This window comes from Mixophyes fleayi, chromosome 4, assembly GCF_038048845.1.
Source record: "Mixophyes fleayi isolate aMixFle1 chromosome 4, aMixFle1.hap1, whole genome shotgun sequence".
In the NCBI taxonomy this organism is placed as follows: Eukaryota; Metazoa; Chordata; class Amphibia; order Anura; family Limnodynastidae; genus Mixophyes; species Mixophyes fleayi.
In genome coordinates, this window is record NC_134405.1 from 84,527,371 (window position 1) to 84,542,255 (window position 14,885).

The window sequence follows — 14,885 nt, forward strand, 5'->3', positions numbered from 1 at the left end:
CACTGCAAATCGCAGCTATACTTGATGCAGTACCACTGCAATTTATTATGCCGGGTTTCCTCAGGAAGCTCCAAAGCAAACTGTTTGTATTGCTCACCAGCATCCTAACGCAGCTAAAGTCCGCATATGTGCATAGGATATGACCTGGCGGGGGATCAAGGGGGATAAATCGCTAACATCGCAGTCCCCATAGAATTCTATGAGGACTGAGTAACAACTGAAGTAGGTTAATAGTGCAGGAGAAATCTCCAACTTTTTTATGTTAACCTCTTCAGAAATTGAGTAAAGTCCTGTAATAGTCAGGGGGCTACTGCAGTTTGTTCAATAGACTCATTCATTTCAGATGCAGACTACAGAGGAATTAATGCCAATAATTCTTGCTTATCTTATTTTTATCCATAGAAACCAGGATAATTTCTTGCTACTTTGTCATCTGGCAGTTAAACAGTTACTAACCTATTTGTCTAATTAATTTCAATAAAATTATGCATTTTTCTTTTTCTTTAATTCTGTTCCATTTGATGCACTGTGAGTGGCATGGTAAGTGATCATGAGGAGCGTCCCTCTTTGTAAAGTCTCAGAGTTGGGAGGTCTGATTTTGTGAGCAAAGATCACACCACTGTAGCTAAACGAAAGTGTCAGGCGAAACTTTGTTATTTTTAATTTATGGAAATTAAGCTTAGGTTATACCCATGGGTGTTTCACATCCTTAACATTATACAAATCATGTCTTTAAATGTCCATTAATTTAATTTACTTTGAATGTGTACACAAGGGCAGGCCAGGGGTGTTTATCCATCATAGTGATTTCCGGTGTTACACTTGTAATTAGATGTGGGTGTAATTTGTATATTGCCTGTCATTTTCTCCTTAGACCTATTATTGTATGATTCACATGTTCTAAATGTGTTTTCAAGTTGGTGGACAGAAGCTTATTGTTTAAATTGATATAATATGTAAATTCTAAACCTTTTGCATCATGCTCACATATAAATGTACAAGAAACATTTTAAACAGAGGAAGGCAAAACCCTTATAAGTTGTGCATTGAGTCCTCTATCCACCTTTTATACCTTTTACTTAACTTAAAAGCCGTCTGGTGAACCGGCGGCCTACTCTTCCTCCAGTGCTGCACCTGCTCAGAGAGGGAGGGACTGTTAGAGTCCACTAATCCTTTGAGTGGAATGGACCCCTATCTGTGTCTGCAATCACACAGCAGGGACCTTATAAAGCTACTGACCCTGGACACTGTAGAGGAAAGCAGGGTCCAGATAACACATACTTACCTACTTTTGACAGGCTCCCTTCGGGAGATCACTTAAGAGGGGTTTGAAGGGAGGTCGGAAGGGGGCGGGGCTTTGCAATTTGCATCATTTTGCCCCCCTTCCCCAGGGATGTATGCCTGTTTGGGGTCTTTTTACAGTGGTAAAAAGACCCAAAGCAGGCATTACGTATCTGGGGGCGGGGCAAAAATTATGCGAATTGCGACGGCCTGCCCCCTCCATGTCAGCAGATGCGGGAGAATTGCCAACTCTCCCAGGATTCTGGTAGACCTAACAGGAATTCGGGTGTCTCCCGGAAATCCCGGGAGAGTTGGCATGTATGAGATAACAATGGCTGCCAGCTTCATGGGGCCTGACAGCTGAGGGACATTTATAAAAACCACACAAAACAGACACTAATAAGGATGGAAGGAAGGAAGGACCTAAATAACAGTAAAGAAACATAAATCATCTATTTGCTGCTCTGTAGTAACAAAAAAATCATGTATATTTGCCAACTATCCCTAACTTGCAGGGACAGTGTCAGGTTTTCAAGATTTGTCACTGGGAATGTCTACCTTTGTCAGTGTTGACCACCTGCGCAGTACAATTCCTACCATCCTGTAGCCCGAGTGCAATTCTCCTTATTGTTTTACTTTGGGTTTTCCTCATTTCCCATGTTTTAGGCGTGTCTCTCCAGCCTGATAGAGGTGTAATGTATTTTATACAAAATTATACATGCTCTCTCCTGAGTCAACCACAAACATAAGATATGGCAACATCGTTCAGGAACTTTTTACATAACTTATTGGTAAGGAACATTTGATCTTCACATTTCCAGGCCTCACAGTTCAGTCTGCCATTTTAAAAAAAACTTAATGTTTCCAATGTATGGAAACATTTATATATACACTTGTGAATGAAAAGGTAAGGCTGAATTACTAAGGGTCTGAATTGTTTGCATACTTACATGGAAAGGGAGTCAAGAGGACACTACCCATTCTGCACTGGGATAGAATGAATGCATTTTTTTAGGGGGATGTACAGTATTATGAATTACAATGTAGGTACGGGATAATTGGCCATAGACTTTACAGAGAGTTTCCCCAGTAGGTCGATGCCCTCTCCCCCATGGAGTAATGGGGCCGCTTGTGGGCAAGAACGGGCTGGGTCGGTCCCAAATACAATTACTTGGACTGGCATGTCTGTAGGCTGGGTCATGCGCTGCCTGTTACCTCAGAGAGGCAGTGCACGGCCTGTGCATCCCCGACCCAACCTCTACCTGCCCTCCACTCTCCTATTCCTCTCCTCCTCCTACCACATGGTCCTGGATAAGGACAATATGAGGAGCTTCCCCTCTCCTCCCTGCCCACCCCTAACTATATTTTCCCCCTCTAAAACTCTGTTTGTGTCTAAGGCTCTATGCCCTCCTCTGTGTGTCTGTGTCTGTCACCCACTTATCTTACTCTCTGTCTGTAGCTGTCACCCACTTATCTCACCCTCTGTCTGTCTGTCTCTCTCTGTCACCCACTTATCTCACTCTCTGTCTGTAGCTGTCACCCACTTATCTCATCCTCTGTGTGTCTGTCTCTGTCACCCACATATCTCACCCTCTGTGTGTCTGTCTCTGTCACCCACTTATCTCACCCTATGTCTGTAGCTATCATCCAATTGCCCCCTCCCCTTTGTGCGTCTATATGTCTGTCTCACGATTTTGTATGTGTACCAATCACTCTCCATGTGTATTTATCTTAGCCTGCGCACCCCAATTGTTTGTCTCTGTCTCCACTTTTTGGATGCCGGTCTCTTTCTTTCTTCCCCTTTTTGTTTATGTCTCCCTTTGTCACTCCATCCTTCTCCCCTCCCTCGTCTTCCACTTCTCCACTTTTCATACCTTTCCTTACGCCTCTACTGCTGGAGTTTACGTTGTGATATGGAGAATCAGGACTGGTGGCTGCCGATCAGAAGTTACGTAGACAAAGAACCGTGTCCAACAAAACATATTTGAACCTAAGGATAGCAAGTAAACACACTTTCCTGAATTTAATAATTTTTTCTGAGTGTCTCAATAGTAAACTTTAGTTACATTATTCTTCAAGCTCAAAACCCTATTAGTGCACATGCTAATAGGGTTTTGAGATACTGCTGGTCAGGAAGTCTTTGTATGCACTAATGGGCAAAATGCCCATTAATAAACTAATAGAGCTTTTTTCCCGTTTCAAAAGGTTACCACCGGTGATAATGCTGCTATTACAGGTAGTAACTCCCATCAGTGAAAAGATTACCTTACCCTATTTAACAAGCTTAGCGGTGGTACGTGTCCCAGTGCAATACCTTTTCTGCTTTTGCTGTCTGAGGCATTGGCCAGCTTACCACCATTGTGTCTAAAAGCAATGGTGCCTAACTGCCTGCCTTGTGTTGGCCCCATCTACATGAGGCTACCTTTAGAATTTTTTCCAGGGCCACCTTAAGTTCCCAATTCGCCCTCGACTGGAGGGTTGTGGGTAATTACATCAATCAATCTAGAACAATCAAAGTTGTTGTTTGTTACCACCAAGCCCATCAGATGTTCAATTCTCCCAAGGTTAGAATCTCATGTGATTGTACGTGTAAAATGGGGAAATATTATTTCAGATTTGCTCATACCCTTCTTGCTTCAGAAAAGTGTGTATCTCTTATATTAAAGGGAAAAACAGATGGGATAATGCATGGTAAAATCATGTAATGTAAGGAGAATAAGCAACCTCCAACTAGTACAACGGTGGCAGTCATAGACCCTGCATTCCTGCAATTCCCAGTATACTGTCCCCTTTTAAGACCACACTTGCGCTGCTGAAGCAAATGGAGAATTGACTGATTACAGATAGGGCTGCAATTAATATGTTGGTTAATATGATTGGATAAACCAGAGCACTTGATTGATCTTGTCCCTTGACACTCTATTAAATCACATGTACTCTGAAGCACAATACTCCTGGTGCTGCCTGGTTAGCAGAAGTGTAAGCGCTGGTGAGTACCCCATGAACAACAGGAGTACTAAGGACAGAACGTGCAGTTTTATTAGTTGTAGAGCTTGTTTAAAGAAACAAAAAGTACGGCCTGGAGTTCAACATTAAGATTTATCATTGCATGTACTCATTTAAGGACACATTGTCATTGGCTATTTTCATGTATAATGTTATAGCCCTACAACGCCACAAAGAAGCGCAGGCAGAAAGTGTGCTTCATATATGGAGCACATAGGAGCTGAATATACTGCTCCTTGTCTACTATGTGTGTTTCATTATGAGGAGCTTTGTAAGGTTTTCTAAGCAAAATATGCAGTTAGTGTGATATCCACAAAAAAATATATATTGCATCTAATCCAGTATCACCTTCATTATTTTCATTAATTGGCTGTACTGGCATCCATTTTCATTCGCAAAAAAGAAGATTGTAGAAAACAACAGATGTATTTAATTGAATTTATATTTGTGTTTTTTATTTGTGTTTGTATATAATTACATTTTATGTGGAACATGCATTTATTAAGCCACATCTCTACATTATTGTAGTGCGTAAATGAACACGCTTGTTACTCCTGACATACACTCAGCGCAAATGCTGGTATTTTGTAGCTGGATATATCCTGACATGTATCTGACTGAACATATGTATGTAAACGCTTGTACTTGCGTCTTTTCCTACGCATGTTCAGGGAGCAAATGCGCCTCTAGTGCTCCTCACACTTGTGTCCACTCACATAACATAAAACTATGTCCCTTGCTGCCCTCACCAAATCAACTCACAGATAAAACATTGTATTTTGTGTTGTCCCTTTTGCCCAAATCAGACATCATCATATTTTCAAATAATTCCTCTCCCTCCCCAGCAAATAAAATAATTAAATGTATCCCCAGTCCCACTAATGCACTGACGTCCACCTATTATAAAGAGTCACATGACCCAAGAATTAAGGAGAAGGATAATCATAATAATCTACCTAATTACCTTACCTTTTTGGATCTTTTAATATTATTGCAGAAGGCTGTCATGTCACAGATAGAACAGATATGAATTTCCTGCTGCCCTTGGCCCACAGAGTCCAACTCGGTCAGACATTAGATTCCCAAAGAGAACTCCGATCCCACCGACCTGCAGCATGCTTCAGCAGTTGTGGAACTGTTAGCCCCATCATACTAGGCATGCTAGGATGTGTAGTTCCACAACATACGGAGAGCAACAGGGTCTGCATGGTCTAACTACACTAAATCATACTCATCCACTCTCACGGAATGTCCGGAAGACTCCTGAATTCCAGGTAGATCTCCCAGACTCCCAGGAGAGCAGGCCGTTCTCCAGCCTCCTGCCCATTTCCTGGTGGAGTGGGCAGGATGGGAGCCTCCATGATGTAATTTGCATAATTTTGGCCCTGCCCCATGGAAAAATAACGTGTTTTTGCCATTGCATCATGGGAATGGGAGCAAAATTATGCAACTCACTGTGCCCCGCCTCCTCCATCCCCACACTTCACCTTCCGTCTGGGATCGCCTGGAGGGAAAAAGTAGAAAGTTGGTAAGTATATACTAAATTGCTTTCCAATCAAGTGTTTTTAAAAATGCTGTACATTTATCTACTCATAGGCAGCTCCAGCCACCAGGAGGCACAGCAATGGCAGGCTTGCTACCTTTAGACTAGGGCCGTCCTGATAGACTCAGTCGCCCAGACCAGGACCCTGTGTTTAGGCTGTCCAGGAGGCAGGCAGTCCCCTCAAGGCTCACTTCTAAGTGCGGGGCCTAGGTCACCTAGCAGGAGATACAGACTCTGTTATCATCTAGGTAAATTCCACACAATAGAGTTCCTGTTCTTCCTTGCAAGTTGCCCAAGATGTGGCGCCTGGGAACTATTAACCCGCTTTTATCTCCACCACACCAGTAAAAGAGTTGGACTGTGTATTGGACAAAAAAAGCTGATTGATGGATTTTGAAGCAATCTGGCTGGGAACCACGTCAGTGTCTGAAACCAATAAGGTGTTCGAGACAAGTGAATGCATGTGAGCATTACATATCTGTGCTCCAAACATTTGCCAACTTTTTCTGGTCTTCTGGCCAGATCACTGTAAAATAATGAAGGTTTTTCATCAAGTTGTGGCCCAAGTCCTTTATAGGGACAGTTCCTGGTAATTAAGAGCTTGTACACATGGGTATTTTTCATGTACCCATGGTCCAATCCACATAAGCACATTCCAAAGCCTTCAAAGTGTAACTTGAAAGCACTTCTGCCTCATAGCACTGGGGTCATGAGTTCGATTCCCGACCATGGCCTTATCTGTGTGGAGTTTGTATGCTCTCCCTGTATTTGCGTGGGTTTCCTCCGGGTGCTCCGGTTTCCCCCCACACTTCAAAAACATACTAGTAAGTTAATTGGCTGCTATCAGAATTGACCCTAGTCTGTCTCACTCACTTTGTGTGTGTATGTTAGGGAATTTAGACTGTAAGCTCCAATGGGGCAGGGACTGATGTGAGTGAGTACAGCGCTGTGGAATTAGTGGCACTATATAAATAACTGATGATGATCATGGACACATGCAGTGTACACATAATAAACATTTTATAGAGTCCAGGGTACCTCCTGCAGCAGGTTACAGGTCCATAAATGGTCCCTGCATGTACAGGTACAGTCATGATTCAGGTGAGAGATAGAAGGCATTGTAATGTACAAATCCCCAGCATTGATGTGCACTGGAAGAAATGTACTGTTCTCACCTATGATAATCTCAATCAAACGTATCCCCTACACTGCACTGCACCAACCCCATTCACAACACAGCACAAGATATACAAGTGATACCAGAACTTGATACTTCACTGATTAGTAAATCTCACTCTAAGGTTATTTATGCTGGTAGAGGAATTTGTGTGGTTAATCAAGTTCTTCCAGCATCGTGGAACATATTAGTCAGAAGATAAACTTCCGGCTTTCTTTCAACACTTTAGAATAACAGGTTGTTTACATTGAATTTATACTATAAATATAATTTTTGGAGACACAATGAGTCTTCAGGTCAGCAGTCCTGCTATTAGATAAGTTCTTCTTCCATTGTTTCAATCTTCTACAATCAGTGTTAGTGCTGGAGTATTTCCTGTGCATGAGGGAAAGGATCAGAATAGCTGTTGATAAATGCAGATGCTGCAATTTGGTTCTTGATAACAATAGTTTTTACTGAAATCATACAAATATTGTTTTGTTTCTGGGTAAAAAAAATATGAAAACAGGAAATAGAAACAAGATTTTTTTTATCCAAACATGATAAGATAGGTTTATAGGAACAAGAATCCCAGCGTTACAGTAGTGCTCAGCAAATTATATGTTGGAATACATTAACATTAACAACAATAATTAAATCAAATCTAAATATTTGCAAACACACAAATGAGTCACTTCCAACTTAATAACAAGACATAATATAATATGACTCACATACAACAAGAAACAGTCTAAGTACATAAAACATTGCAATTTTTTAATGAAAAGAATATAATTAATGCATATAATTAGCCCACAAATGTGCCAACCAATACATTGCAAAAACGAATATATTAATATCCATGTGACTCAAAACATAGATGTCCCACTATTAGTAATGTATCACTTTGCAAAAAAAGATTAGCACATATACGACTGAGAAAACTATGCACAAACTGTGACCCAGAGGGGACACATAAAATCCCAGAGTTATCTTTCAATATAAATGAATGGGAATGTTCATCACCATTATCATCATCAGCAGCTATTTATATAGCGCAAGTAATTCCGCAGCGCTATACTGAGAACTCACTCACATCAGTCCCTGCCCCAATGTTGAAACAAGTGTAGTAAATTATTTACCACAGTACTCACATAGTACTCCAAAATTGTTGGAGTATGTTAGGGCAACCCTGTCTCTCATCACATGCAAATGGCGTAATAAACATGCATCACCCCGGATCCGGAGTGTACCGCTGCAAATATTCCCACGACTCCTCCTGAAATGATCACCTGCTAGCTGGTTAAAAGCTGTATCTCTCCTGTGTCCACTTTGTTCCTTTTATTTATCTAAAATGAATGATGGTCAGACATATGATCATATAAAAGACCTCCTAGTGTGTTTTCTTGCTGATTAATCGCATTGACACAGTGAGATATTTTGTGCCATATATCCAACTTGCAGAGGTCTTCAACAAATGGGTGGGAAGGATTAATTTTGCCAATTGAAATCTCTGTCTAATTAATTTAATTAGCTAGATGCACAGTGTATCTAATAGATTCTGGATGTGATAATTCTTCTCTTCAGGAGTCACATAGAGTCATCTTCTGGTATCTAACCCCCACTGATGTCATCTGCCTGATCTTATCAGTTTTGGAATTCACAGCGTGAATAACTTTCTTATCCAGATATTGTTAGATATATCCTGCTAAAGATTGTATCTAACCAACTAAATCTACAGTGCCAAAATATCTATTTGGGTCTTTTAGATGTAGGGTAGTAGATATAGATGCTTTAGAAACATAAGGTTACACCGCCCTGAAGTTTTACAACAAGGAAGGGCAGACTGAGTGGATATCCAGTCCAGTTTAATAGTATTAATAACAGCTGGTCTTTCAAGTGATTGAACTTGTTTGTTGGGAAAATTAGAAAGTAACCTTATCGCCATAGAAAACAAATACTTAAAACTAGATAGGGGGGTTAATATTTATTGTAGCTTCATGCCTGAGAACAGTGATATTTGGACTGAAATGAGAGTTCAAGATTCTTTAAACATTTGAATCAATCTTTGTTGAAATTGGTACGAATGTGACACCAAATTTTAGCAAGCCCCCTGCTTTTCCTCACTTTCTCCTTTGTTTCTCTCAACAACACAAGTATTTTTTAATATCAATATAAAGGTTCTTTGTTACCAAAGATAAAAGCAAATATTTTTGTTACAAAATATAATGAACAGATAATTAACCTGGTTATGCTCTGATACAGAAGGAATGTTACAGTATCAAATACCGTTTGTTAACTCACTGACTGTACTTAATTTTGCTGTTATTAAATTGCTTATTAATATACAGTTTCCAAGGCCAACCAATTTTCATCTGCTAAGGCAACTGATAATAACAGTACTTTTCGTTTTTCTTTGTTTGCTAGGAGGTGCTGCAGCTCAAGAGTTAAATTTTCTAGTAATGGGAAATGTGTGGAGAGTTACCAGGTGCAAGTTGAAACAAATAAGGCGCATACCTATGTGTTTAAATCACTTGTGTCCCCCAACCAAGGCACTTATTTGTGAATAGACTTCTGGATGGATTTGTAAACTATGGGTGGAGCAGTACGACAGTAGCAGGGTTGAAACTAGCAACTTCCCTTGAAACAATGTATTTCTCACAGCAACTAGTTAAATCATTGGCAGGTTTTGTATTTCGCTGGAAATATTCCCATAGCAGAGTAATCACAGTAGTTCGTAGAAATACAGAGGAGATAATTGGACCAGGGTCAACACCAGGGGGTATATTTACTAAACTGCGGGTTTGAAAAAGTGGGGATGTTGCCTATAGCAACCAATCGGATTCTAGCTTTCATTTATTTAGTACTCTCTACAAAATGACAGCCGGAATCTGATTGGTTGCCATAGGCAACATCCCCACATTTTCAAACCCGCAGCTTAGTAAATCTAGCCCCAGGACTTACAAAGAGCTTTTTGGGCACCAGGGTAAAATCTGCATGATCAACACACTCTTCAACATTACATAGTTTAATAGTGTAGTATATAGAGGCTCCGAAGATCACAGCACAGCTTTTGGTATGACAGAACAGATTTGTGTATCATAGTGCAAGTGTCACATGGTCTGGGCCGTATAGGCCACACAAGCTCAACTGAAGATGCATTCCTTTCATTTATGGTGGATAACAGCCTTTAACTCTAGCCTCAGAGATGCCTCTTCCATCAAGGGCTATTACTGTTGTTAGCACTGTCGTTGACTATTTCAAATATTTATTACAAATGAAAGGAGTTGTTAAAACAAAGGTGAGTTTCAAGATGAAGAGGGTGACATAGGAGTGGATGTGAGCCAACAACAGAATACATTATTCAGCTCCCATCCTGTCTCGTACTGCCACCTTTGCTCAGAATGACCTGTTGACTTAAGGCTTTGAGGTTTCTTCCTGATGATTGCACCGTTCCGTATATTATATAAGTGGTCCTTTCAGCTGTATGTTTTTTTTCTCAATTTAAAATAAAGATTTGCCCAGCAGAATTCCAACAACATTTGACTCCCGATTTAATGTAAGAAGTTGCTTAACAAAGATCTTCTGAGTCAAGCTGGACCATTCCCTTCCCTCTACCCCAACAACCCGCTCCTCTTCTGCGCACAATCAATAGTGTAGTAATAGGAGTAGTAGTAGTCAGTCAGTAACCCCTGCATGGGACTGCTTGGTTCTCTCCCTCTCTGGAGAAACAAGCCAGTATTTACAGTACTCCTGTGAAAATTCAGAAAGTCATTGATACATGTTATTAAATAGTGATATTTAGCAGTGATCAAATTATTAATCACCTTAGTCAGTGCAGTCTCTGTGGAATGTTGGCAATGAAAGCCTGACTGAAGAGAGTCCAATAGCTATACCAAGTGTATTTAAGCCTCTCTACAATCTTGGTGGAGCATGGGAGTTAAAAGATGGGACTGTAATCTGAGAGAGAGTTTGGGTCAGAATATTTTTTTTTTTTAGAATAGATGTAATTACCACTTGCTTGAATAATGATATAATGTTACCAGTGGTGACAAATGTTAGTTAAGGCTAGGACAAGCACAGGAGACAACAACCAATGATTTGATTCATGAGGGGATCACATTGAGTGGACATGTAGTAGAGTGGCAAGAGAAGTAGATGATAGAGACATGTGGGATCAATAAAGAGAAGGTGCAGGGAGTGCAGGAAAATGAGTTGGTTGTTGCTCAGGGAATAAAATAAAATTTCATATTGATTCTTATTGATTTTGTCCTTGAAGGAACAGATGGTGGTGATCAGAGGTATTGATGTGGGAGGGTTGAGATTTAAGAGATTTAAAAGTATTAAAGAAGTGTTTGGGGTTAGAAGTCTGAGAGGAGTATGAGAGATCCAAGATCCAGAGCATTATGGTAGGAGTAGCAGTATATTTGAGGACCCAATCAGAAGTATTAGACTTTTGTCAAGGACGTTCAGCTTTGTAGGAGGTTCTTTGAAGGCAGTGTATGTCATGTGTGCAACAGCTGAAATCGAGGTGGATGCTAGGGAGGAAAAGTAACTGGAGCCACTTGATCAAGGGCTTTAGCTAGGGTGTGATTAAAATATGGTATGGCCAGATCAAGACAGAACAATGTAAACAAATCAGGGAGTGAAGCTGGTGAAGAGAGGTGAAAAGTTGTTGATTATTAATAGAGCTGAGATTCCTATGAGTGCAAGCCCAGTGGAGGAAAGATCGCAGGTGATAAGGTAATGGTCTGAGAGAATTAATGGAGTGTTAAAGAGAACAGAAAATGAACAAAGCCCAGAGGAAATAAGATCAATGCAGTGATGAGTAGTTGAGTAGTCCACTAGGAGAGGAGGTTAGAGAGAGTAGTTTAGAGGACTGTTGAAATCACCCAAAATGATGATGGGGATGTTAGAGGATAAGAGTGAGGGAGCTGGTTGGCAAAATGTTCAAGGAATTGGTGGAGGTGGATGATATTTCACAGCAGCATTTAAAGAGAAGAGGATATAAAACAAGATGTATGTACTTCAAAAGATAGGAACGTGAGTGAAGGAACAGGTAGGAGAATTTTGACTATGAAGTGGGAAGAAAGGAAAAGATCAAGACCACCTCTTTGTCTGCTTTCAGTCCGCTGGTGAGGCAGTAGCTGATTGTGTGAGCCATGATTCTGTTATTGACAGAAGCAGGGCTGCCCTTTGCAAATGTGATGCCCTGTGTGATATCCATTGCAGAAGTCAGCTGGAATTAGTATGAAGTGTATGGGAGATGGGAGAGGCTTCATTTGTATGAGATATCATCAACTTGAAGTAGAACAAATGAGAGGTGAAGAAGATAATTATGAGATTTAAAATGTCTTATTTTGTGTAGACAGGTTAATGATATTGCAGTTAAGGAATGAATATAAAAAATAAGTGAATGACTGGAAATCAAAGGGATGGCAATATGGATAATAGTTTGTAATGCCGGGGGTGAAGGATGTTGTAATTCTAAAGATAGTAGCAATGACCGCTTGATAAACATTTTGAGATTTGATAGTGGTGTGAGATTAGAGATGCTTGACAATTTTGTACTGGTTCAAAAATTCTATTGAATTTCAATCAACCATAGGGAAAAACATCAGTCTAAGAGATTAGAACTTATTTATCCATGATAGCTTTTCTATAAGAGCATAGCTAGACTGTAAACAAGGCAAAATGTTATCCCATCACAACAGATTAAATTTTCTAGAGGTGCAGATAAACACCATATAGCACAAAATATCTCTATCAAGATCCAGTCTCTGCCCTGTCAACTGCAGACTCATCATCAAATATCAATCAGAAAGGGACTTTAATTGTTGAAAAATGTTTTCCTCCACAACAGGGATGATCTCTTGGGCAAGATGGCACATAGATAATTTCCAGTGGGAGCTTCTAACACAGTGGGATCACAAGTAGACTTCTCTGAATCGTCACCATGTCAAAGGCCACCAGGAATGCCTAACTAAGTATTGGGCTTTTTTGGGGAAATTGAATATCACCTCCCCTATCTGAGTGTTTCTCTTTGATAAATTGTCCAAAGAACTAGCATCACACATTCCTGGCAGAACTCTGTCCCCCCGTCCTTCACTTACTTAAGAAACAAAGCTGGCACATAGCAGCCATGGAAGAAATACTCCATGATAGGGGTCATGTCTGTACTCAAGTAGGGAACTCATGGCTCTCTGCAGAAAGTAGATCTCAACATCCCCCTACCCCCCATCCTCTGCCTCTTAATCTTACTTCTCTACTCATGCGCGGTGGACAGACCCTCCCTACATGTTCCCTTTTCCCCACCACATACTAATGTATCCTCTCTTCTGCTCATCACTATTAGAAATTTCTATGTTCCCTTAATATAAATTGATAAGGATGTTGACTCCTCTAAACTAGTCCTGTGCCATCCCTTTCTCACTTTCTCCTTTACCTCCCATTCACCCTATCCCTCTTTCATTCTTAAAATAATTGCCTCTTTTTTTACTGTTTGTGTTTAATCTTATAATATATTGGTCAATATCAGTTATATTGGACTTATTGTCCTGCTATTGTAATATGTGTTTGTTTTTGCTGACCATACATAATAAAGAATTCTTATTTATTTATTTTTTAAAAAGCCAAAGTTAAATGAAGGCAAGGGGAGTGGCACTTTGAAACCAGAATTAATACTACAGCAGACCTCAATGTGCTGGAGGGCCCACCTTCAGGGACAGATGGTCACAAAGCCAGAAAATGTAACATGTAAATGTCTTGGAAATGGGAACACTGTGGAAAGCAATTCAGCACTTTCATCTTCATCTAAAAGGGAAGTATCTCAGAATATTCTCAGACAACAAGACGGTGGTAGCTTTCATAAATTGCCAGGGAGGTACCAAAATCAGAACCTTGATGTTGGAAGTAGCAAGAATCATGTCTTGGGCACAAGAAAAGCTGAAGTCACTCTCAGAATTGTATGTGGCAGTCAAACAGAATGTAATAGCCGATTACATCAGTGAAAAATAAATTGATCCACAAGATATTATATAGTTGTCTCCATACCAGGAAGTGGTCCAGCTGCTGAAAGGAAAATCTGGGCTTCCTCATGTGGACATTATGGCAACAAACAGAAATGCTAAGGTACCCAGAATTATTTTCAACACAGAGCTCCAGGAAATAAGGGAATAGATGATCTGACATTTCCATGGTCATTTCACCTGGGCCATTTACTCTCATCACTCACATTCTAAAAAAAATCCAAAAGGAGAATTCAGAAATAATAGCAATCTTTCCATTTTGGCCTCCACATCCGTGGTTCACTGTAGCCTGGAAAATGCTCCAGGAGCAACCATGGAACTTATTTCTTCAAAAACACAACTCATACACAGAATTTGATTGAAATGTATCACATGGTGTGACTCTAAATTCAATTCAACTGCTGCAAGTATTCCTTAGGTCCTGGAATTTCTTGAGGATGGTCTCAGAAAAGGTGTTTCATTATGTACACTCAAGTTACAAGTGTCTGCTTTTAGATATGATGATTATTTCCAAGCAGTGAAGAGGATCAGTCCATCTATCAGATTGTTTGTGGCTCCATGCAACCTCAATTTAGTGCAAGAAGTTTCTTTGAGATGGATGACACTAAAAGTGGTGTTTTTGGTGTCAATTACTTCTGCTTGTAGAATTGTAGAATTTCAAGCAGTGTGGCGCAAGGAAGCCATTCTGAATGTCTATGCAGATAAAGAAGTACTTAAAGCCAATCTAGTGTTTCTGTCTACAGTAGTATCTACATTCCACATTGATCAGGAGGTTGTACTAACATCTTTTTGTCCACAACCCAACGATGAAAAGGAAGAAAACTGCACTCCTATGACTTGGTAAAGGAAATATCCATATAGTTATCTAGGA